Source organism: Anthonomus grandis, chromosome 8 (assembly GCF_022605725.1).
Source record: "Anthonomus grandis grandis chromosome 8, icAntGran1.3, whole genome shotgun sequence".
Taxonomy (NCBI): domain Eukaryota; kingdom Metazoa; phylum Arthropoda; class Insecta; order Coleoptera; family Curculionidae; genus Anthonomus; species Anthonomus grandis.
Window position 1 is genome coordinate 22,864,132 of NC_065553.1, and position 27,190 is coordinate 22,891,321.

Below are 27,190 nucleotides of genomic sequence, written 5' to 3' on the forward strand. Positions count from 1 at the left end.
TTACAATTTATAATTGTTGTGTATGTTTTTTTGTAGCCTTGATGCTAAATAAATAAATATATATTTTTATGGTTTTCAAGCATAAAATTTTTTTTTTTTGAAAAACGCTAAATTTGCTAAGAAAAAATTTATTAAATTCAAATTTAAATTAATTAATGACGCTACTTTAAGAGCCTAGATAGTCGGCATTTCCTCAGGCAATCACACTCTTGTTACCAATATCTCAAACCCAAACTAACGAGCAGCCAAAACGACACCTTTAAACGCTGAAAAATTACCTTAAAAACAAAATCACACTATTTTAAAACCGAAAAGCACAAAAACCACAATAAATCCATTCATTAAGCGCTTCTTAAAGCCCGGCTCGACCGAAATAACCGCAAAACGAAATCGCAGAAACGGGCGCAACAGTAAAACGAAAAATCGCAGGAAAAAAACGAAATTATCGTTGGCGCGTGTACTTCGGCGTACTCCACGGTACTGCGGAGCTCTACTGCAGCCTCCCGGTGGACCACAGAGATCATATACATAAAATAAGAGTAGGTTTAATATTTCAGGGCCTACGCGGGTTTGTTTCGGTCGTTCGCGGAGCTTTCTGAGCTCTTTTGGACCGTTGCGGTGTGGTTGTTGCATGACGTGCCTGCGATCGCCCACCTGTGGCTTTTGTGTCGCTGAAATGTCGCTTTTTTACAGGGTAGACTAGGTAAAAAAAGGAGACAGTAAAGAGAGAGAGGGGGAGAATGTGAAAGGTCGATTTTGGATTTTTTTCTCGTAAACGTTGGAATAGTCATCTAAAAGACCAAAATTATTGTGCCCTCAAAATCAATGCATCCGAAACTGAAGGCTGTACGATGTCTAAAACTAATGGTGGGCTCATGCGCAGAAATAAAATAACTTCTATTTTCTTTTTACGGGTTTATGCAGCAAAATAAAATAATTAATGTGTTCAACCAATAAAATGATTGGTTGTGTGCAAGACCCTGACCTGGCGAAATAGGGTTTTTTGAGTCTGCTCTAGACAAGTAGGGTTTAATTAAATTTAAAAAAGTTTCTCTGACGTCATCCGGGTGTATTTAAAAAAATGCTCTCTGTCATGCCTTACGGAAAACTTTACGATACGGTCTCTATTCATAGGGCTCACAGCTCTCTCTCCTTTTAAAAAAGCCCTCATCCAACAATAGAGTTTATGATGCCATTAATAACGTAAAAGCGTCAGATCCTCTGACAACATTTTTAATTGAAAAAAGAACACACAAGTCAGAAGGCATTTTCAAATAGTTTTTAGAAAAAAATAAAAAATGTCCTCTAACCTAAAATATACTAATAATGAGGTTAGATTTAGTCATGTGCAAATCAATTTTCACGTAAAATAAGTCCAAAAAGTTAAAAGTAGGGCAACGCTTATTTTATTTTATTTTTTCTTTTAATTTGGTGTATAAATTATATCGGAACAAAACACATACTGAACTTCCTTAGCTTATTTGTTATTTTATATTATGCTTTTTTATTTAGTGTATGAACCCACCATAACTAATCAACGTATTGCAAGTGGTTCTATTAATTAATTCTATTAAAATCGGCAGAAAATTAGCGGCGCTTTAAGAGCACGTTTTGACTTATAGCATTTTTTGAGGCTGTGTATTTTCATCAGTTAATTTTTATTGTAAAAATATTAGTTTTGCTTTTCAAGAAAATAGGTATGTGTTGGCTGGCTAGTGGTTGTTTTTGCAATTACAGGTAAGTTTTGACTTTTGTTTCACAGTATTCCTGGAATTTAATTTAAAAAACTGTTTGAGTCATACACTTTAGTAGAGAAACTTTTTATTATTCCTTATATTGTAAAAACCTTCAGTATTTAAATTACATTGTTGTATTTCCTTCAAATATTGTCAGTAGTCATATCAGTTGCTTATTTATAGTATTAATCCAAATATTTTAGGTTGGACATAATTAGAGAAACTTACATAAGAATTACCTAAATTTAGTATTTATTTCGCTTTACGTGAGACCTATTAATAGTTTTTTAGTGAATATGTCTCGCGGAAGATATTTGTCGGACTCTTGAAACTTTAACTTTGGATGTAGAATAATAATAGATGTAGACTACTATATGGGCAAAAAGTGTTTTGTTTCGAAGTGCTAATTATTATCAGTAATATTTAAAACAGCACTAGCTTTACTATGACCCGATCTAAATCGAGGTTCTTAAGAAGGAAAAATCCAGTAAAATAGAAAATTTGCTACTGCAGCATTTACTACTGGCAATAATATAATTCGAAATGTTGGCTAGAAACAAATAGTTTTCTTCAGCAATTGACCAATTAACCCAAAAAACAGCACTTCTAATTCACAAACTTTGGTCACCAATTCACAAGAATAATTAATTAGCTTATATAACTGTTTTTATCGATAAAAAAAAATTAAAATATTGATTAGGCATTTCTTTTAAAAATCCAGTGAGGTACAGACCACTACTTGGTCAATATTAATCGAAATAAAAGATTATTTTTTTAAGTCTATTGAGTGTCACCGTCAAATGCTGGTGTACTAAATGGTAATATAGCGGAAGCAGTCATAATAAAATACAAAACATTCTTAAATAGATCTATTATACTTCAGTATTTCAGATGTTTATTTATAGTATTAATTAAATAATTTAAGGTTGGACATAAATAAAGAAACTCACATAAGAATTAACTAAATTTAGTATTTATTTCGCTTTACGTGAGATCTATTAATAGTTTTTTAGTGAATATGCCTCGCGAAAGATATTTGTCAAATCTTCGCACAAAAATAGTTGATGCACACAAGAGTGGCATCAACTATTGTGGGCATAAGCAAAATTCTTAATTTGCATAAATTTGTTGTAAGCAAACAATTTCTAATTTTAAAACACGAAATTCGTTAAAGAGCATTAACGAATGTGGCCTCCCGAGAAAAACAACCAAAAAAATTGAAATGATCATAAAAAAAATTGCCCAGTCTGATCCTTACAAATCGGCAAATAAAATCTTAAGTGAATTGCCTGGTGTTAATGTTAGTACTAAGACCATACAAAGGCGTTTAAGGGAAGCAAGATTATTTAGTAGAGGAGCCGCTAAAAAACCACTAACCAGCAGGAAGAACTAGAAGGCCAGACTCAACTTTGCAAAAAAATATTTGCATTGGACAACCAACGACTGGAAAAAGTTTTTTTTACTGATAAAAGTAAAATTAATTTATTTTAATCTGATGGAATATCGTGCGTACATTGCCCAGAAGGCAAAATATTTGAAAAGTAAACTAAAGTATACAAAGCTTACTATAAAGCATGACGGTGGATCCTGCATGATATGGGGTTAGGTTGGGTTGGGTTGGGGATTTGCTGAAGATAATTTACCATTAATCTGAATATATCAACAGGATAACAGCCTAAAACATAAATCAACGGTATCTCAAGAATGTTTTTTAGCGTTTGAATCGTGTAAACCTCCAATATGTTACCGATAGAAGAATTGAAACAACAAGGCCGAGGAGCTATGAAAGAAAGGACTGCTATCAAAGATAATATAAAAATAAGTATCGTTTCATGGTACGACAACAAAGTTGTAACAACTTTATCTACTTATGTAGGATCCTAACCAACTGGAGTAAAAGGGCAACTTTTTAGAAGCGAAAAATCCTATAAGATCATATAATATTTTACACAAAGTATACTAAAGTATAATGAATATATGAGAGGGGTTGATTTTTTAGACTCCACGTTGGGATTCTACCAATATAAGATCAAAAAAATGGTACCTTCGAATATTTTTCGAGTAAATAATTGGCTTTTATTTAGGAGAATGGGCAAGGCTTACGTATATGCCACTCGCAGACTTCAAAATAGCCATTGCTGATACTTGGTGCAAATCTGAAAAACCTGGATCAATAAAAAAAGACCGGGTTCTAGCATCGAGAATAGCTAAAATGATAGAAGTAAGCAAAGATGGATTTGATCATTTACCAGAATGGAAAGAGAAATCGTTGTAAACATCCAGATTGCAAATTTAAGTCTTATATATATTGCGCAAAATATCAAGTGGCATTCTTCCTAAATAAACACCGAAACTGTTTTATGCGATTCCATACGGAGTGAATTATTTTTGGTGCATGTGTCATATAGGTATGACTCTAACCTATTTTTTCCAAAATTTTTGCAAAATGAGATAATATTATTATGAAAATGTGAATACGTTAATTATTCTTAGTATATAAATTTTATTAGTATTCTGTAGTTAAAGTTGATTCGTAGGGTTTCTTTAGGGTTCTACTTACGTTTGGTTTATTATTTTATCTATAGTGTTTAGTTTTTAAGTAGTTCATCATGTTCGAGAGCCCCAATTTAGGTTATTTAGGTTATATTATTGTAAATCCCTGTAGTTCTAATTTTCTAGAATTTGTATACTTGCTTGCTTTGACTGTCAGTATTCTCCTAAAATTATTGGTCTCTTTGGACAAAAACAATGAAGATAATTCTAAATATTTCGAAACTGTTCCATCGGGGTTTAAAAAGGATGCGCTTCGTGACAATTCATTCAGTTTTTTAATTGTTTAGTCAGTTTTTACCTTTGAAACAATTAAACGACAGTCAAGGCGAGTTAGGTTAGTGTTTTTGACGTTGACAATAAAAGTGTGTTCCCGAATTTCGTTACAATATATTTTCTAACATTTTTCTACTAATCAGTGCATTTTTTTTTACTTGACACCTTTTTTTAATAGAAAAAGAAAAATTCATTCTACTTATTACATTTTTTTGACAAATGTTAAAATTTGAGTCTAATTATTTAAAACGAGTAGTATGTGTACTAATTTTCAAAAATCTATTTACTTTAGTTTTTAAATTAAGGGCATTTTGTGAAATTCTGCAAAGCACAAATGCCGCCCTAAAATATTTTTTTTTAAATTTTTTAAAAGTGGTAAAATACATGTCTAATTATTTTAACCAAATAATATGCAGAAACTATACATAAATATACATACACATTTTTTAAAAAATCTATCTGTCTAGAATTTTGAGTTAATTTTCAAAAAAAAAAATTCTTCATATATATTTTACAATTTTTTTGACAAACGTTGGAATATGAGTAAATTTAAACAAATAATGTGTATACAAATTTTTAAAAATCTATCTGCCTAGAGTTGCAGTTATGGGCATTTTGTAAAACTAAAAAAAAAAAAAACAAAAAATCCTTTTTTCTATTTGTTTAAATTTTTTTATTGATTCTGAATCAATATTACGTGTACCAAATTTCAAAAATCTAACTTTTGAGCCCTAATTTTTGAGTTATGGATATAGTTATAAAATAAAAAAAACAAAAATCCTTACAAATTTTTTTTTTAATTTTTTAAAACTTTTTTAAGAAAAACTCTGAAGTACGTGTATAATTATTTATATATTACGTTATAATTATTTACCTTAAAGTATTTTATTTTTACTGTATTGATATTATTTTATTATATTTTAGTTTTATTTTTATATTTTAGACCTAGTGTAGATTTTATGTTTGTAATAGTTTTTATTGTTTCATGTTCGTGTCTATTATGTTTTATACTTGGCGCACACTTCTTTCTTTATTTGTCACTTTCATGTGAACATCAATGATAATTATTTATTTTAAACTTTTGCATGTGTCTAGTTTTGAGGCTCATTTGTCATAATCTATTTTTTTTTCTTCTTATACGTAATTAATCTAGGATTAAATAATTAATCTGTAATACCGTTGTGGCACTTATATAATAAATAAATACATTATTACTAATTGCCCTAGTTTTTGAGTTATTAGGCATTTGGTGAAATTCTAAAAAAAAACAAATCTCCTCCTGAATATTTTTTTTTAAGTTTTTATATTTTTTCTTTAAAAAACGCTGAAATACGTATCTAATTATTTTGAAGTGTAATATGTATACACATTTTCGAAAATCGATCTTTTTTGGTATTTGAGTAGTGGGCATTTTGTAATATTTTCGAATGAAGTTATTGTGAAATTTTTGAAAAAAAAATCCAAACCAATTTTTTGCATATTTGTCGAAAAATACCAAAAACCATATTTTAAGATGATTCAGTCTGTAACTAGCACAGGAAATACGGTAGAAACCCAAAACCATTTTTAGATGGTTTAAAAGTTTTGGGATGAATTTGAGTTTTGGGATGAATATTTTTAGGCTTATTAGACCTTAAAATACTGGTTAGCTGGTAGGCTCTGGGTTATCTTCTGATCTTTCCCCTGGGTCAGTTTTTGATTGTAGGTATTTGATTGTTTTTCAAAAAATACTGGATTTTCTAATAGTACTAGAAGTTTTTTCAAAAGCAAATGCGTGCAACTGGAACAAAAAGAGTTAAATGCCTTGCCAGATTGAAAGACAAAAATATTAATAAGAAAATAGTTATATATAGTAACTAACTAAACGTTGTCATTCTGCAACCGATATCTCTGAAATTAATGATTGTACTGATTTAAACTTAATACAACATGACTAAAGAATATCTTATTGATCTGAATTTTCCGAATTAATCAGAATTTGACCTATAGGTCAAATTCTTCATCTTAGGCATGTATAATTGAAGAGAATCAAAGTAAAAATAAGCTAATTTTACAGATGCATGTGAAAAAATACATTCTTTGGAATAAGAATTTAATAAAAGTCCTGGAGAGGCTGGTATCACGTAGGCCGGTAAAGCACGCGATACTAACCAACCAGAAGAAGAAAAAAAAAGTAGAAGGGGGTTAATTAGTCAACCGACTGGCACCTAAAGCGGGAACATAATCGGGCAATCGAGATAATATCGAGAGCGAACGCCAATAATCGCTTACGTTAACCGATAAATCAGGCGGTAATTAATAAAAAATTAACCCGCTGGTAAATTTGGTCTGTGGGCGAATCCGGTACTTGCGCTCGGGCACAAGTACTTTCATTATTCGACTGCGAAGCAGGTTAAGTTTCGATGTTATTAATCACTTTCCTAAAAATTAGCGGTTGATACTACTGGCTTCCACGTATTATCATTTTGTAAGTTTTTTAACCCTTTTACACTTTTGTTCACAATCAGATTTACACTGGTTTACAATAAATCTGATAAACATGAATTTTAAAATTTATTCTGCCGTTACAGCAGCAAGTAGCAACAAAATGATTTATCGCATACCGCTTAAAGATTTTCGTATAATAACATTAGGTAGACCGGCTTTGGCGAACTAACTATTAAATGCACAACTGTTGAATCATTTATAATAAATCAAGATATTCTAGGAAATACACTCGGTATTCGTGGCACTGATGCAGAAATACAACAAACGTGGAATTATTTGAAGATTTATTATTAAAATATTCGTGTAAGTGGAGTATATGCGTCGGGAAGGGACTCAAATATGTGGTTTCAGTTTAAATAATATTCAATAAGATTTATTGGTTGTTGTATTGGTTTTAAAATTAGGATTAAAGGAATTATAAACGCCATTGGTTTAGAAGATAAAAGAGCATTTTGCGCACTCTTTGGGAGAATTACTGTCCGCTTTTCTAGTTAAAATCTTCAATTTATATAAATTTTCTATGATTATTGGGTCTGACTACAAGTACAACGCATAACTAGGAAAATTTTTTATTAAAAATATAAAAATTCTGAAGACGATGAACACAAACGGGCGACTCAAACATTAATTAAAAGACAGCACAGAAGAAAAAGGTGAGCCAAAAATTATCAAGAATTTCTGGAGCAAAAACGAACCACCAGAAACAGACAACAAAGAAATCGGCAAAGATATTGCATCTGAAGAATTGCCAGATACAGCCATAAAAGAAATACAATTTGCACGATTCTAAATGAAGATTAAGAGAGCACCAGGAGATGAAGGTATTAGGAAGTGAAATGATGAAGCTGCAACTATTGAGTATATCAAAATCCTCCTAAAATAAGGTATTCTTCCAGGAAACATGCTAGAACGCTCTGGTGATTCTATTACACAAAAAAGGTGAAAGAAAATTGTCGACCGATAAGTCCACATCCATACAAATTACTAACAAGGATTATAAAAAATAGATTTACCAATAAAAAAACGTCCTGAACAGGCTTAATTCCGTGAAAGTTTAGTACCACTGAACATATTCAGTCAATCCTATCATTAGTAGAAATACAACGAACACTACACCTTGCTTTCGTCGACTGTAATAAGGCGTTCGATTCCGTAAAATTGTGGTCTATCTTCGAAGCTTTAACCAAAGCAAGAGTATATAAATAAAAATAGGAGAAGAGATAGAAACCAATAGAATTCCAATAAAAGAGCAGTTAGGTTAGATGACACCATCTCTCCAAAGTCGTCCACTCTTGCATGAGAAGACGTTTTCAAGACACTTAAAAGAGATAAGAATTGACGGGGAATATTCAAACTATCTTCGGTTTGCAGATGATAATGTGCTTATTAATGAGAATATCGGTGATTAAAAGGAAATGCAATAGGGCTAACGATGAACAAAAATCGGCCGTCTTGATAACAAGGTTTACCTAAGAAGAATTTATTGCTCGAGACGCCATTGAACTTAAAATATTTAATTAAACTAGGACTAAATCAATACTTTACTAGTTAAATTGATTATCATATTTACTTCTCAGACACAACTTTCATATGATAGGCATCAATTTATGCTGATTTTCTTTGATTCTTGGGAATGGGTTAATTTTCTACTAAATTTTGGATTTTAGTGCATTCAACTTTCCAGACACGGCATCAAATCCTTTAAAAAGTTATTTTTTAACATTTCTAGAATTTCTGTTGCATCCCTTTTTTTATTCAATCCAAGATCCAAGATCCTTGATCTAGTTATCCCGAATATTTTTAAGCTTATTAGACCTTAAAATACTTGTTAGCTGGTAGGCTCTGCGTTATCGGTCTTAAGGTCATCGGTCATCAAGTCATCGGTCGGTAGGTAAAGGTATAGGTATTATATAAACTTCCCGAGTAAAAACTAAATCTCTTAGAATTGGGGCTTGTTCCATTTTAATAATCTTATATATTAAAAATTAAATAAATATAAAAAATATTACACCAATACTCTGCTCTAAATATTGATGAAAAAATACTGGATTTTCTAATGGTACTTTGAGAGGTTTTTTCCAACGCAAATGCGTGCAACTGGAACAAAAAGAGTTAAATTCCTTACCAGTTCAAAAGAAAATAAAGTATAATTATAAATAATAAAATAGTTATATATAGTAACTAACCAAACGTTGTCATTCTGCAGCCAATATTTCCGAAATTAATGATTGTATTGATCTAAACTTAGAGAATATATTTTTGATCAGAATTTTCCGATAAGTTATTCAGTTTTTGGCTCTTAAGTGAGGGGATACCTAAAAGACCACACATAATTTTCCTGGTCCAACCGTTACAGGACCAATATTTCTGAAATCATTAAATAGACTAATTTAAACCTATTACGACATATGTGGAGAATATTCTTTCGGATGTCCTTATGTTTCAATAAAAATCATGCAATAAGTTTCTTAAAATGTGAACTAACCAAACATTGTTTTTCGGAATAAACAATTATAGGTCCAATATATCTAAAATTGTTGAATAAACTAATTTGAACCTAATATAAGATATGTAGAGAATATTCTTCTGAATATCCTCGTTTTTACTTGATACCAATTGTACAATAACTTTTTGATATTTGGGAATCTGCAGTGAGTGGTCACCATGAAGACCAAATATTGTCTTAGGATAATAATAAAGCCAATATTTCTGTATGAACCCCTATGAACATGATGAATACAACATGTATCGAGAATATTCTACTTTTTGTTTAACGAAAATAGTCTAATTTTCACTTTAAAATAAATAGTCACCTTAAAGACCAAAAATGTATTTGGACACCCAATAATTCTGAAATTATTGATTGTACCGGATTTAACCTAGAACATAATGTACAGCAAATATTATTCTCTATATCCTAATTTTTTTATGAATTGCCTAAATGAATGTTTGAGATTTTGGAGTTTGAAGTGAGTAGGAGTCTTGTAGAGCAAACATTGTCTTTGGAGAAGAAAATTAATGAAGTCAATATTTCCGAAAATTTTGGTTATACTGATATGAATCTAATTAAGCATATGGAGAGAATATTCTTCTGAATCTTTAACTTTTTGTTTAACACAAACAGTCTAATCAGTTCTAGATATTTTACAGTTTAAAGTGAGTGATCCACAGTGAGTGGTTAATATGTCTGAAATTATTTAATGCAACATATGGAGAGAATTCTTTTCAATATTTTGCTTTTTGTTTCACGAAAATGATTTAATTACTTCCTGACAATTTGCACCTTACAGTAAGTGGTCATCTTGAAGACCAAACATTATCTTTGAGACTTAGTATTTCTAAAATTAATTGATTGTACTGGTTTGAATCTAAAACAACATTTATGTAGATAATATTCTTTTGAATAGACTAATTTTTGTTTATAAAGAATTAACAAATAATTCTCAAATAACCATTCTCGCGTTAGTTCTCTAATTAGTTCTTATAAGATTTTGCACTAAAATGAGTTCCTATGGAAGGTATCTTAACGAATGGTAACTAAATGACGTTTCGTTTGTATATAATTGTGCAAAATATACCCGTAAAACATGATGCAGGCTATATTAGACAAGTGAATTAGTGACATTTAAAAAAAAATGTTCGACTTCTACCCAATTTAATCATTCTTTGATTAGCCATCCGCACAACCTTCTGTAGCAGTGACACTAATGCCTCGGCAGTTTTTATTTTCTGTTTTTGGTCCGTTTTTGTGTATTAATGTGAGAAATGCCGTTTTTATTTGTTGAAGATGGGCTTTAGTATATCAAATACTGTATGTGGGCCATTTTTAAGTATAATTCGACTGGATCCTCCCTCCGGAACCTGGCGCTTTTTCATTCTTCACATTTTTAAGTGATTTCCTCTATTGTTATTTCTTGTACGTTTCCTTTAATGTCTATTTCTGTTTCTTGCCTTATTTATATATTCTTCCTCTTCCTGGCCTTATATATTTTTCTCTTGCTTCCATTAAGGCCAAACATTGTCTTTGAACACTGAGATATTTCTGAAACGATGAATTGTACTGATCTCATCTAGTTTGAATATCTTTATAAATATTCGTATTTTTGTTTGACAAGAATTGTCCAATAAGTTTATGAGTTTTTGGACCTAAAGGTGAGTGGTCACTGATATTTCTGAAGTTGTAAATTGTACTGATTTAAACCTAATACAACATACAGGGTGACAATTTGAAAACGATACGTAAATAAAGAATATCTATTTCAGTGACGAATGCACTTTTTATTTAAATGGCAAAGTCAACAAACAAGCCTGTCGTTATTGGAGCGACCTCAATCCTCATATTATTAGAAAGGGACATCCGCAATACCTTCGAAAATTAAATATTTGGGCGGGTATTTTAGGCAATAGCAATATCGGTTCCCTCTTCATCAATGGAACTCTAGATGGTAAAATTTATGCTGAAATGTTAGACACAACTATAAAGACTCTTATGAGGTGGAAAATCAAAGGGATGGCAATATAAATGTTGCTCTGTGGTTGGATAAATATTACCCAGAGCGGTAGATTGGTAGAAGGGGACCCATAGAATGGCCATCTAGTTCACCAGATCTGACACGGCTGGATTTTTTCTTATGGGGTCACTTGAAATCGGTTATATTAAAAACTCACCCAAATTCAATTCAACAATTACAACAAAGAATTGTAAGAGTGCAAAAGTATTTCACCTGAAATTCTTCAACACGTCTGAGAACAACAGTTTGAATATCGGCTGTACTTGTGCTTGGAGAAGAATGGAACCCATTTTGAACAATTCATAAAGAAGTTCAGGTAATGTTTCCAGTATTTTATTACCATTATCATAATTTTTCAAAGAGTTGTATTATTTAGATGTACATAAAATACATTTCACTCATTTGTGAGGTTAAGTCAGGATTTTGAAAAGAAAAATTAAATGCAATTTATGTAGAATTTTATAAGGAACACAAAAATGGTAAAAGAAGTAGGAATTGCCATTTAAAATTTTAGGGGTTGGTGCATTGGTGGTTATGGGGTTGAAAGTAACGCGACAACAAACCTCAAAAATTGTCTTCCTTGATATGTAAATTGACGTGCTTAATTTTCTACTATTATTGGTAGAGCCAATATTCTGCCTATATTATGCTGTTCGTTTTTAAATTGTCACCCGGTATGTAGAAAACATCTTTTTGAACATCCTAATCTTTGCTTGATAAGAATTGTCCAATGAGTTTGTGAGAAATTAAACTTTGAACTGAGTAGTCACCTTGCAGAACAAATATCATTTAAAATTCAATTTCTCCAAGTAAATTTCGATATTACTAAAAAGCACCTCGATTAAGCCATTTAAACATAGGTTCTCACGGTAGTAACATCGTCTAAGAAATATCTGTAGGAGGTGCTAAAATCGTTAACCGATATCTAATTTTAACCGCATTAAACATATTCCAAATACGATTTTACCTAATAAAACAAAAGCCAATTATTTCCCCGTTATTGCTCAATATACTGCGGTAATCCCAAACAGTTTTACGACCTGTAAAATTTGTTATATTACCGGTTTTATTTTGGTGGCAACGTTTCACCTTTTGCCCAGAATATTCGGGATCTTAAAAGTGACTATTTCTGTCACACAACAAACAGAAAAACACCCGAATTAGCCCGCATTAACATAAACAAAAGGCCCGGAACACAATTGTTTCGTAATCGCATATATACGCGATAATTGTATACGGCGAGCAACTTGCCCGTTGGAGGAGTCTGTCTGGCCGGGTTTCGAGAGAAACGCCTTCATCAAGGTTTCGTAATTGGCAAAATTTATGTTTGGCTAGGGTTCTTCCACGAGAAATGATGCATATGGTTGTTAAGTAACTGTATACAATTTTTATGAACTAGGGGGCAAACTTCAGCGATTTCAATAATGAATTTACCTATATTAATAACCTTAAATAGTACAATCAAAAAGAGAAAAGAAGTAAGAATATTCACCGATTATTTTTCGATTATTGGTCGTAGCGTGTTCTCAAAAACCCAATCCAATTTCAAGGGTCAAATAACTAAAGGTAATCATTTATGAAACCATTACCAGATAGTGCATTGGTGCGAATGCAATTTCCATTAGAGGAACTAACATTATAGGAAGTATATAATTTATATTGATGAGCCTAAGCTAGCTCTAGTGAATTTTAATTAATTTTTACCCAGATTTTTTTAATTACTTAATTGGTTTTTAATAGGATGTCACTAATCAAATAGCTTCAATAAATATACTAGAAACTTCAACACACTTTTAGTCATTAACACTAGTGAACTATTTTGAACTTTAAGAACAATTATAGAAAATATTTATTTAAATATTTTACTTTTTATTTGACGAAAATAGTTCGATGAGTTCTTGAGTTAAAGTGAGTGATCACCCTGGAAATTAACTATTGTCTTTGGACACCAAGCTCATATTTTTAAAACTATTGCTGTACTGATCTAAACTTAACACAGTGTGTGTAGAGAATATTCCACCAAATATTCTACTTTTTAGTTGACGCAAATAGTCTAATTAGTTTTTGCAATTTTGGACTTTAGAGTAAGAGGTCAATTTAAAGACCAAGTATTGTCTTTACGCACCCGCTATTTTTGAACTTATTGATTCTATTGACTTAGACCTAATACAACATGTATAAAGAATATTCTTCTGAATCTCCTAATTTTTATTTGATAAGAATTCTCCAATAAGTTTTTTAGTTTGTAGACTTTAAAGTAGATAGACACTTTAAAGACCCAACATTCTTTTTCGCACCAACTTTGTAAGGCCAGTATTTCTAAAATTATTAATGCAACTAATATGAACCTCATACAACATGTGGAGTGAATAATCTTTTAAAATATCCTAATTGTTCATTGACAAGAATTGTTCAATAAGTTTCTGAGATTTTGAACTTTAAAGTGAAATGTCACCTTAAATACCAAGTATTGTCTTTGAGGACCCTTTATTTCTGAAATTATTGATTCTATTAACTTGAACCTAATACGATATAAGTAAATACTATTCTCCTGAATCTCCTAATTTTTATTTCATAAGAATTCTCCAATAAGTTTTTGAGATTTTGGACTTCAAAGAAGGTGGACGCTTTGAAGACCCAACATTGTTTTTCGGCACCAACGCTGTAAGGCCAATATTTCGGAAATTATTGATGCAACTAGTTTGCATCTCATACAACATGTGTAGAGAATATTCTTCTAAACATCTTAATTTTTCGTTGATAAGAGTTGTTCGATAATTTTTTGAGATTTTGAACTTTGAAGTGAAAGATTACCTTAAAGACTAAGTATTGTCTTTGAGGATCCTTTATTTCCAAAATTATTAATTCTATTGACTTGGACCTAATACAACATGTATAAAAATATTCTTCTGAATCTCCTAATTTTTATTTGATAAGAATTCTCCAATAAGTTTTTGAGTTTTTGGACTTCAAAGTAGGTGGACGTTATAAAAACCCAACATTGTTTTTCGGCCTCAACGTTGTAAGGCTAATATTTCTAAAATTATTGATGCAACTTGTTCTTCTGAACATCCTAATTTTTCTTTGATAAGAGTTGTCCAATAAGTTTTTGATATTTTGGACTTTAAACCAAGTAGTCCCCTTTAAGAACATTGACTTTAGAACAAGGTATTTCTAAAATTATTGACTGAACTGATTTGACCTTATACAACAAGCGTAGGGAATATTCTTCTGAGCATCAGGTTTCTATTGCCGAGAATAACTCAATAATACTTTTTGATATTTTTAACTTTGCAATGTAAAAATTACACAGGCATTTTTAAATTGTAGTAGGTCCAATTATAGTTTTTTAGTCATTCTTCCGCTTATTCCTTAACATAATTCCCCCATAAGGGGCACAACTGTGAATATTTATTTACTCATACAAAAAGCACTTAAGTACATACAAAGAAATCGTTCTCTTGCTGAGGAATTCAATGTAGGTATACATATACCAGCTCCTAAAAATTCGACCTTATTAACAACGCTAATTACCATAACTATGCGACGAATTTTCGCTCTCGAAAGTAATTTTTCAAACAGCTGCGACACATGCACCAAGTGTCTTATTGTCTCTTTCGCCCACCACGTGAAAAACTATTAAATAAACAATCAAGATCTATCGCTAATGTTTTTGTTCACATATTTCCATGTAGGTTTGATCCGCTTTGAAATAGATATCACCACTGTCTTGTTTTGGATAACGTTTACATTGGGTACAAGTGAGCGCGTCAACACCCAAATTAAAACAATCAATCTGACTTAGAAAAGTGCCTTTCACATTTTCAAATGATTGATGTACTAAACCGTTCTAAATCGTTTTGATGATATTCTCTGGTATATGGAAATTTCTCTGTCGAGGACGTGTGCAGCTCGACTGGATTAAGGAATGAAACACCATTAAAAGTCTTCTTTCCAGCTGTCTTTATAAGGTTTTTACTTAAGAAGTGCTTATAAAAAACTAAAGCATGAACAGCAGCACTTTCAAGTTTCTCAGTCTTTCTCACATTAAGTTTCACTCTATTTGCCTCAAACCTGACATCGCTTCCTCCAACAGGCAGTGAAATCTACAAAGGGCTGTAGTGTCATCTGCGAACAAGATAACTTTACATTCCACCGACCTACTAATATCATACTATAAAGAGGAGCGGTATTAAGCCCTATGGCACCCCGTGTTTAATGAGACATTCGTTAAAACAAACATCGTTCACATAGATTTTCCATTTTCATCCCATGAGATATGTTCGCAAAACTCCAAGACACTCAATGTCTAAACCATAAAATTTTAGTTTTTGTAGAAAAATCTCATGAGATATGCAGTCAAAGGCCTTTGAGAGATCACTGAAGATTGTTCCAACATTGGGCCCCATTTCGGAACCTTCCACTACATACTCCAGGAGATCCAATATTGATGCAGCGGTTGATTTATCCCTTCTGAAATTAAATTTGTAATTCCCAATTTAAAAGTTCTTTATAAGTTATTCTTAAGATTCTTATCGAAAATCTGTGAGATTACAGTCGGCGTTGATGAGAGAGGGTTGTTTTCTGCCCGGCGTCGTTCTAAAAACATATCTTAAGCACGTGTTATAGTTGATTACGTGTTTTTTTTCTCTGTGGCTAAATATGGATGCTAAATCTGGACCTTCAGGATTACAAAAAAAGGTGAATTACCTGTGGATATTTGAAAACCACTAACAGATAAACAACTACTGCCGTTTTTCGAAGACAGTGATGATGAATATTTACCAGAGTCCGAAGATGATGAATTCTCCGATTCAGAGGCAGAAAGTGATTCGGAACCACAGGATGATCAACAGTGGTTAGGAAATCCTCCGCAGTCACCTGTAAATACTAATCCAGCTTCGACAGATGCGCAAGTGGATTTCCAGTGGACAAAAACAGGTACATTACAGCAGTTTACGTTTAAGAAAATTCAAGAGCTTTTAATAGCGTTTCCAGACCTACAGATTTTTTCAAAGTAATAATTGACGACACATTTTTATCCCATATTGGCTACCAGACAAATGACTATGCTATTCAAGTTTTTCTTAGCAAAGGCTTATCTTCAAAGTCTCGTATCACAAATTGGAAGCATCTGGCTGTTCCAGAATTAAAAATTTGTATAGGTCTCCTCTTTCATACCGGAACAATTCAACTAACACGAGTAAATGTTTACTGGAAAACGAATCCTCTATTCAATATACCTATTTTTCGAAAATACATGTCAAGAAATAGATTTCTTCTAATCTTGAGGTGTCTACATTTTACATCTGCCAACACTAGGGATAACAATCGTTTAGGTAAAATAATATCTGGTGCTGTGGCGGGGGCGTTTACAGTTCAAGCAATATAGTCAAAATAAACGCCACAAGTACGGAATAAAGCTTTACATGCTCACGGAACCCGATGGATTGGTGCTAAGATTTTGCATATATGAAGGTTCATCAGATGAATATAGCGGGAATGGACATACAACGAAAGTAGTTTTGCACTTACTTGAAGAAAAGTTAGGTCAGGGACACGCGGTATACCTCGATAACTTTTACAATAGCGTTACCTTAGCTACACAACTGCTAGAAAATGAAACCTATTGCACTGGCACTCTAAGATCTGACCGTTAACACAACCCAAAATAAGTCATGGAGGCGAAATTAAAACGAGGAGAAAATGAATCCAGGTTTTCCAATGGAATTCAGATTGGAAAATGGACAAGCAGGATGTCTGTTATATTAGCACAGAATTTGCAAATGAAACTGGATTTTTTAAAAATAAAAGGAAAAAAGAAACTGTAAAACTTAAGGCCATTCTAAACTACAACAAATATATGTCAGGAATTGATTGCCAGGATCAAATGTTGTCATATTATCCTTGCAACAGAAAGACAATAAGGTAGTATAAAAAACTTTTCACTCATGTTCTACAAATGAGTCTGATAAATGCGTACCATCTACACAAAAATACTCTGATGCTCGTGGTCTCCGTTTTTATGACTTTCGACTGGAGGTAATAAGAGATGTGTTAGCCCTGGATGAACTCGTCGATCCTCCTAATAAAAAACAGAAATTAAACTCAATACATTGCCGTTCAAAAATTGAAAAAAACGACCAATGAAGTGAAGAAAGGGCGTACTGAAACCAAAAGAGTGTCTAGAAAGGAATGCAAAACCTGCAGGGAAAACAAAATAAGGAAACAGACAACGTTTGAATGCAAACAATGTCCTGGAACACCCGGTTTTTCTGTAAAGTGCTTTGAAGACTATCATAAGAAAAGTTAGTTTTCTTAGTATGGTGTTTGTTATATGTATATATTTCTGTCTTGAGCAAATTCGTTTATGTTTTTTTAATTTCTTAGGTCGAAAATCAAACACGTTTTCTTCTTTCTAGTTTAGTATTTTGGCAATTCGTTCATTTTTTTTTTGTTTTGTTATGATTATTTATAACAATAATTTATATATATGTTTTTTTATATAAAGTTTTTCTATTTTATGTTTTTTCGTGTTCCTAAAGCAAAAATAAACGGGTTTTCAGATTATTAGGGTGTGTTTTATTCATATTATTGGTAAGTCTTTAGCTCCTCCGATCGGAGTGTTCGGCATTCTGAGACAAAATTGATGTTTGGCTCCGACCACTCCTATCGGAGTATATTTTTTTTCTCTAAATTTAAGACAGAAAAAAAGTTACAAAGACAATAATACTATTATTTACATGATTTATGGTATATTTAAATACCAAAAAAGAAATAAAACATTATGGCATCCGAGAGTAACCCAAAAATATGATCGGCAGTCAACCTGTGGATAATTTGTTAATTTTTTGAGATACTTAAATGAGGTTTTCACTGCTCAAAGGAAAACCGTTTACTGAGGAATATGTTTTCTGCTGTAACTCGCAACCTATTATATATTTATAATTATTATAATAAGATATTTTTATAATTATTTCACTATATATAGGAAACACAGCGCCATCTTGGAACATTCACATAACTGAACACGTCCCATCTGGTGAATTATAGGGGTTGGGCCGCCCACAATTATTATTAATAATCACAATTTTCGACATTTAATTTAATGAGCCCTAAGGCCCATTGTCTTGTCATTGATGTCATATTCGGTGCATGTCGTCTCGGTTGGAACAGTTCTACACGCATCTCAGAGACTAAACAATGCCGTCTTTGTAATGGGTTTAAATTAAGAAGAATCAATGCACGCAGTGGTGGCGTCGCTTCAAGGGTAAAACTAAGTCATTTCCTGTGTTTTCGTTCGTCTTTTATCAGTTCATTATTGAGCTGAGGTAAACATTGACGAAATAGAAATTTAAATGCCAAACGGTCGGACATTATCGTAGGCTTATAGGCTCACCTTTAAGCGTGTCTTGGCGCCGTTAAGTTTTCAGATTTCTTGTTTATAAGCGCGGGCAGGTCGAAAATGGGCCTCGGGCGTCACCATTTTTAGTCAAAGGCTGGGGCGGTTCTCTTAAAAAAGTTTGTTTAAATGCTAAACGTAATATTTGCATAAACAAATGCTTTTTTTTTATATTTCTACTTTACAATATTCACTATTACTCTACTTTATCTCTTTACATCATTTATGTTATCTTTCTTTGCCTTAATCCTAATTTGTATTGTATAAGACTTATACTAAGTCTAATACAAGACTTATACTTGTTTGCATTCAAACGTTGTCTGTTTCCTTATTTTGTTTTCCCTGCAGGTTTTGCATTCCTTTCTAGACACTCTTTTGTTTCAGTACGCCCTTTCTTCACTTCATTGGTCATTTTTTCAATTTTTGAAAGGCAATGTATTGGGTTCAACTTCTGTTTTTTATTAGGAGGATCGACGATTAGGATGATCCTCAATTGGGGCAAACAGATCTCTTATTACCTCCAGCCGAAAGTCATAAAAACGGAGACCACGACCATCAGAGTACTTTCTGGGTAGATAGTACGCATTTATCAGACTCATTTGTGGAACATGAGTGAAAAGTTTCTTATACCACCTTATTGTCTTTCTTTTGCAAGGATAATATGACAACATTTGATCCGGACATATATTTGTTGTAGTTTAGAATGATCTTAGGTTTTACAGTTTCTTTTCCCCTTTTATTTTTAAAAAATTCCAGTTTCATTTGCAAATTCTGTGCTAATATAATAGACATTCCGCTTGTCCTTCCATTTTCCAATGTGAATTCCATTGGAAAACCTGGATTCATTTTCTCCTCGTTTTAATTTCGCCTCCATGACTTGGGTTGTGTTTACGGTCAGTTCTTAGAGTGCCAGTGCAATAGGTTTCATTTTCTAGCAGTTGTGTAGCTAAGTTAACGCTATTGTAAAAGTTATCGAGGTATACCGCGTGTCCCTGACCTAACTTTTCTTCAAGTAAGTGCAAAACTACTTTCGTTGTATGTCCAGTCCCGCTATATTCATCTGATGAACCTATGAACCTTTATATACGCGAAATTTTAGGTCCAATCCATCGGGTTCCGTGAGCATATAAAGCTTTATTTCGTACTTGTGGCATTTATTTTGAATATATTTGCATAAATAAATATTTTTTTATATTTCTACTTTACAATATTAAATTATATCTTTCTTTGCTCTTAATCCTAATTTGTATTGTATTAGATTTGTATTAGTCTTATACAATACAACTTATACTTTTAAGTTGGTATAATCACATCAATTACTTTTAAAATTAGCTTCATCGTGTTTTGTATTGATTAAACTAAAAAAAAGGTCCATCTCAGTTCAATTCTCCTCTATATCCATGCATATGTGATGAGTCGCATTTCTTACGGGATTATTGTATGGGGCTCATCCTCTGAGATTGGCAGACTACTTCTGCTGCAGAAGCGAATGCTTCGAATAGTGGATAATGCAGAGTGGAGCGCTCATGCTGCTCATATATTACTTATATTCGCTAAAAAGCACGAACACTACAGAGATAATGCCTTTTACAACAGGGGGGTTCCGACCAGATATGCTTCATCTCTTAGTATTCCTCGACATGTAAGTGCTATGTTCGAAAACTTACCAATGTATAGGACAATTAAAGCCTATAATGCACTCCCTTCTAACATCAAAAATCTTAACAATATGAAAACTATAAAAAATACTATTTATAATTTATTTAAAATGTTAAACTTGCTAATTATAAAAATTTGTTTAAGCTAGTTACGCACTTTTCAATTGATATTTAAGCTTTGAGATTGTTTAAATTAATTTTATTTCAAAATTAAGCCAAGAACCATAATGTTAAATTTCTCGAAGAATCTGGGACCGATTTTAATAAAATAAAAAGGTATCCTATTCATTTTTATTTGACTCTAATGAACAGTTAATAATAATCCCTCATTTTAAATCAAAATAATTAATTATTTTATTATTTTTTGTAATGTTTTGAGTTCATAGTTAAAAGTCATATAAAGTCAATCATAATCCACTACTTCCCATCCAATTCCTCCACCATGCTGATGATTGGTGCAAAAATCTTAACATTCGAGGAGTTTAACAGAAGCTTCCTTTAGAGAAGGTCTACTTCTTGGCCTTTTTACCGATTTGAACTCCAAAAATTAAGTAAAAACTCACGTTAGTAGTGGTAGCTTAATCCTCTACTTTAATTAAGTACCATCTTGCCTTATAGTGCAGATTTAAAAAGGTGTTGTTTATTCAGCATTTATGTTTTGTGTCAGTGTCTGAAAAAATCTTTTTTTCGTGCTTTACCTCGTATTTGGAATTAAGGTCATCCCATACCTTGATGTTCTGCTGCATAGAAAAGCAAGTACCAGAAAGTTGTTTCTACACTCCATGTCTTTGCATACTTTCAACTTTTGCAAGATTCTCTCTATCTGCAAAGCTTTGTCTTAAGCTACATTGGACTATTCAAGCAAGCACACAAGAGAGAAGTCTTTTTTAGGATTTATAGCTTTAACTTGTTGAATCACTACAAGAGGTTCTACAAGACTCGCAGCTTCACCTATATAAAGTCGAAGGTAATCTTGCACTAAATGTTGAATATGATTATTAATTTATAAGTGAAACGGCTTTATAATTACCAAATATCCCATTTTTATCATTAGTTAAACAAATTAAGTATGAGACTGAACCAAACTGACATCATAACCTCACACCAAAAATATCTTTCCATCTTTCTTTATCTTTTATAAGTTATTGAAAGTACCTTTCGATTGTTTTCTTAGTTGCCGGTCGTAAAGAAAGGTCAGAGATTTATTTAGGGTGGATTTATGCTTGTGTTTAGAACTAGATACTTTTCATAGGGGTAAGAGGGTAACCTAAAGGCAAATCGCGCAGAATTATAAGATTATAAAGAGTTTATTGTAATTAAGGTATACAACAGAGGTTGCAAATAATATATATATTTTGTGTTTTCCCTATGCCTAGTAGTCGAGAGATTTCATTTCAGTTTTAGACGTTGGCTTTAGTTAGAGATTTCCTGTTTTGGGTAAGTACACCGGGATCTTCTTTTCCATCAAGAATAAAACAGGGGTGGCTCCCTTATTTTAGTTCTCTTTTTACCACCCACGCCACTCTACCTTTTGAGTGATTGTGCTAGTCGTTTCCCTTTAAAGTTGAACCCTTCAGCACCTATTTTTGATTTCCTCTGCCTATTCCTCTTCCTTCCTTCTCCATTCCTGTTCACACCCTTTCATAACAACAAATAGCGTTCCCGTTTTTAACAATATGGCATTTTCCACCTTTAACAAATTTCAGTTCTTACAAAAAGGAAATTAAGTCAGTACTTAAGAATGTTTTGTATTCACATAGCAACTACTTTAAGATTTTTTATTAGAATTTCTGGATCTATACCTACTGTGATTCACTCTATTCTGTTCAAGCTAAATATGAATGCCTTCAGTCTTGCCCAGTTTGTTTGTTTAAAGTTTTCCCGTGTTACGTTTTACGCTTTGTTACAGAACATATTGGGTCTTATAATTTAGGATAGCTGAATTTGATTACTATTTTATTATATTATCTTTGGTGTTAGCTAGGTTAAGACTTTTTGTTTTTATGCATGTTAGGTATCTTAAGGCTCTGAATGGATAAATAGAGAAATAAATAATGGAGGGTTTACGGTACCTTCTTGGTCTTTCAACCTACTCATAAGAGGAATCTTTCTCTTAAGTATTATTTTTTTTGTACTATTGAATTAAATAAATTAGATAAATAACAATTGAAAGAAGGAAGAAATTTTTGGTTAAATGTCTGTTGGATACGTGAGGGTGTGTCCTTTCTTTCTTCTTCTTAAGTAATTTTTAACTTTATGTGGGAGTAAGTGAGCCAAAAATGCGCATGGCAAAATGCCTGTAAGTTTTACAATAATGTATTCATTTCTTTGAAATTGCAGGCAAATGCATAATTTTAGTTCGAAATTTAGTAGAAAAGAAGAAGGTAATAAGGATTTATAATATTATGGAAATTTTTCTCATCCCGAAAAAAAACTTAATATCAATTTTTTTAAATACATTTCGTTTTTAAAGCAGGGCGAACATTGAACTTTTCTTTTGTCTTACGTATGTAGTAGTTTCTTGGATGTTTTTGGGATTTAAAATATTTGTTCATTTTACATGACTTTTGAAATTTTGAATTTAAACTGATTTTTTCCTTGTTCCTGGAATTGAAATATTTTCTCTTTTTTCAGGATTTTTGGAATTAAATCCACGAATTTCAGCAAATTTTTTGTGCCAGGATTTTTAATGATTTTGCCTTTTTTCAGGACTGTTAGACTTGTTCCACGCACTTAAACTAATTTTGTGTTCTGCTGCAACTTAAAATCTATTTTCTTTCAGGCATAAGTGGTTTCTTACATTCCTGGAATTTTCAATATTTATCCTTTCTCCAGAATTTTTTAAAGGCATTTAAATTGATGTTTTGTGCATTCCTGCCGAAAAGTTTTTTTTAAATCTTTTCTCTTTTTCCCGGACTTTTGAAATTTTTTCTAGACATTTTTTTTTGTTCCTGGATTTTGATTTGTTTTTCTGCTGTGCCTGGAACTTGAAATAATTTTTCTCTCTCCCGAACGTTCATAAATGTTTTGGAAATTTTTGGATTTATTTTCAAGGGTTTCAAGTAATTTTTTTGTGTTCCTGGAATATGTTTCATTTTTCCGGAAAATCATTTTATGTAACAACAGGACATTTTATGTAATTTTTTTGTGTGGGTTAAGTTTTTCAATTTTTTTCAGGTACATTTAAAATAGTTTTATATTTTTCTGAGACGTTTACCGAATTTTCGGAGTTTTCTCTCCAGGTGTTTGGACTAATTTGTGTGTCCCTGAAAATTTAAATATTTTTCATTTTTCTAAAATATTTGTATTTTTTCTTTTATTTCAAGTAATTTTTTCGCCTGTTCTTGGAATTTAAATTATTTGTTATTTTTTCAAAAATTTTAAATTTTTTTCCAAGCATTTGAATTAATTTTTGGTATATTTTTGGAATTTGAAATATTTTTCCAATTTCACGAAATTTATTCTACGCACAAAATTGAACAGCAGGAATCTAAGTTTTGTCATTTTTAAGAGGTGTTTCAACTGATTTTTTGCTGAAACTTCAAATGTTTTTTCTTTTTTCAGAATTTGAAATAATGCTCTTGCGTATTTTTGGAATTGGAAATATTGGTTCTTTTACCAGGACTTTTCGATTTTTTCCAGTACTTAAATTGATTATTTTTTTGTCCCTGGAATTAAATATCTTTTTGCTTCTTCTAGAACTTTCAAGGAAATTTAGATTTTTTTTTACAAGTGCTTCAAGTGATTTTTTTGTTTTTTGGAGTTTAAAATATATTTGTCAATTAACTTTTTTTTTGTTTTTTTTTTGGTCTCAAAGATTGCTTTCTTTTCTAGAAATGTTTAAATTTTTTTCAGGCATTTAAGCTAATTTTTTTGATCTACTATTTCCGAAAATGCAATTTTTTTTAATTTTTCCAGGACGTTCAGCGAATTCTTGGAGTTAACTTTAGCCACTTCAACAACTTTTTTGAGCGTTTTTGCCATTTAAAATATTTTTTCCTTTTTACAGGACTTTTTCCAACAATTTGAACTGATTTTTTCGGTGTGTGTTGAAGTGATTATTTCTTGAACTTCATATGTTTCATTTTCTCCAAGACTTTTGAAATATTGTCCAGACATTCGAGTTGTTTTATTTTGTGTTCCTGAAATTTAAAATCCTATTTCCTTTTTACAGGAATATCGGTTTTTTTTCCAAAATAATTTGAATTTTTTCCAGGAATTTTGGACTGTTCCAGGTATTTGAACTGATGTTTTACGTGCCACAGGTTTTTTGAAATAATTTCTTGTGACCTCAGAGCTTGAAATATTTTGCCTTTTTTTCGCAAGAAATGAAAGAAATTTTTTTTGAAGTTATTTTTTTACGTTTCTGTAAATGGAATAATTTTTTTACTTTTTCCAAGATTTTTGAGCGAAGCCATATTAATAATTATATAACAGATCCCATACTAATCCACGAGGCAGAAATAGCAATAAAACAAATAAAAAACAAAAAAGCAGACAAGATAGAGGCTGAATTTCTGAATCTGTTGGCTGATGAAGGAATAGCCTGAATTACCCCCATCTTCAACAGAATCTATAACTCTGAAAATATCCCCGAAAAATAGCACTGCAGTCAGAATTTAAAGCTTTGCCCAAAAAACCTGGAGCAAAGAAGTACGAGGAACATCGGACCATCAGTCTGATGAGTCATATACTAAGATAGCTTATTAAAATCATCTACAAAAAATTTACAGATGACGCAAAAAACAGTTATCCGAAAACCAATTTTCAGTCGGAACTAAAGAGGCACTCTTTGAAGTTCAAGTCCTAATCCAGAGATGCAGAGACGTCAACTGTGATGTATATGCGAGTCTAATCAATAATGAAAAACATTTGGCTTCGACGATGAAGATATCAGATTAATTTTAAATCTGTACTGGATTCAGAAAGCATGATTAAGACTTAATCGAGATCGAACGGAATAAGTGAAAGTACAATGTGGAGTCAGACAGGGATGTGTCCTCTCGCCTTTGATATAAAGGGTGTTTTTTTTAGAGGCGGAAAACTTTGCTAATTTGGCAACACTGTTTTTTATGACAGCCAACCTGACAGTTCTGGGTTATTTTTAGATTAGTTTGGTTTGGCAATTCATCATCAACAGACTCGCGCCGGAGCAACGTTTCCAAATTGTTCAAATTTATTTTGATGGAGATAAGACATGGTTTTATTCGAGAAACCCATCGGGCATTACGTGAGTTTTATGGTGCTCATAATCGTCCTTCAGAGAGATTAATTCGAGAAACTGTTGATCGTTTTCGCAATACTTTTACTCTAGTCGACAATACGCATCTTGTAAGACGCCGTACAGTGCGCACGCAACAAGCGATAGCTGCTGTGCAGCATAGAGTTGATAATGATCCAAATGTGTCAATTCGTCGTCGTTCTCAACAAGTGAACTTATATCCATCCACTTTAAGGAAAATTTTGCGCAAAGATCTCGGATTGCGAGCATACAAAATTCAACTTGTTCAGGAGTTGAAACCCCAGGATCATCTTTTGCGCCGTACATAAGCTGAATAAGCGGAAGGAAAGATTGCTGTTGATCCACGATTTCATATGAAAATTTTGTTCAGTGATGAAGCACACTTTTGGTTAAATGGCTATGTAAACAAGCAGAATTGCCGAATTTGGGGGGGATGAGAATCCACGAGCTATTGGCGAAAACCGTTACATCCAGAAAAACTAACCGTTTGGTGCGCTTTATGGGCCGGTGGAATCATTGGTCCTTATGTCTTATGATAACCAAATTTTTTGTGCCTCAATTGGAAGCCGTTGCAGAAATGTGGTTTCAGCAGGACGGTGCCACGTGCCATACAGCGCGCCAAACAATTAATTTACTGCAAGAGACATTCGAGCAACGAATAATTTCAAGGAATAGACCTGTAAACTGGCAAGCTCGTTCGTGCGACTTGACGCCATTAGATTATTTTCTTTGGGGCTATGTTAAGTCGCATATCTACGCTGATAAACCCGAAACACTTGAGCACTTGGAAGCCAACATACGACGCGTTATTGCCGAAATACAACCTGCAGTACTGGAAAGAATGTGTGAAAATTGGACCTCTAGATTACGCTACGTACGCGCCAGCCGTGGGAGTCACATGCCCGAAATCATTCTTAAATATTAATACCAAAAAAAATTCTTTAATATAAAAGCAAATTCGTTCATATCAGTAAAATATTTAGTAATTGATTTCAATTTAAAATTCTCCGCCTCTAAAAAAAACACCCCTTACAACTTGTATTCCGAAAAAATTCTCAACGAAGCCCTTAATGGAGTAAAAGAAGGTATCCTTTTGAACGGAGTTAGACTGAATAATATTTAATACGCTGACGATACTATGGTGATAGCAGATAGCTTGGAGGCACTGCAAAGTTTATTGGACCATATCGCACAGTACAGTCAAAAATTTGGTTTTATCATCAAGAAAAAAAAACGAAAGAAATGATCAATAACAAAAGAGATATAAACGGAGATTACCTATATGTTTACGGAACTCGAAATGAGCATGTTCAATAATATTGCTACCT

General features: G+C 32.2%; 1 protein-coding gene across 8 annotated transcripts in view; it reads right to left on the reverse strand.

Moving 5' to 3' along the window:
* Positions 1 to 27,190, reverse strand: part of LOC126739372 (caskin-1) — a 576,780-nt gene that overhangs the window by 154,080 nt on the left and 395,510 nt on the right. Inside the window, exon 1 of one of the 8 annotated variants that reach the window (XM_050445021.1) lies at positions 279 to 502. The exons of 5 other annotated variants lie outside the window; for them this stretch is intronic. The gene's annotated coding sequence lies outside the window, so the exon portion shown is untranslated. Of the gene's footprint in view, positions 1 to 278; positions 503 to 27,190 lie in introns of those variants that run through there. 2 more of the 8 variants (XM_050445022.1, XM_050445019.1) reach the window with 2 other exon arrangements.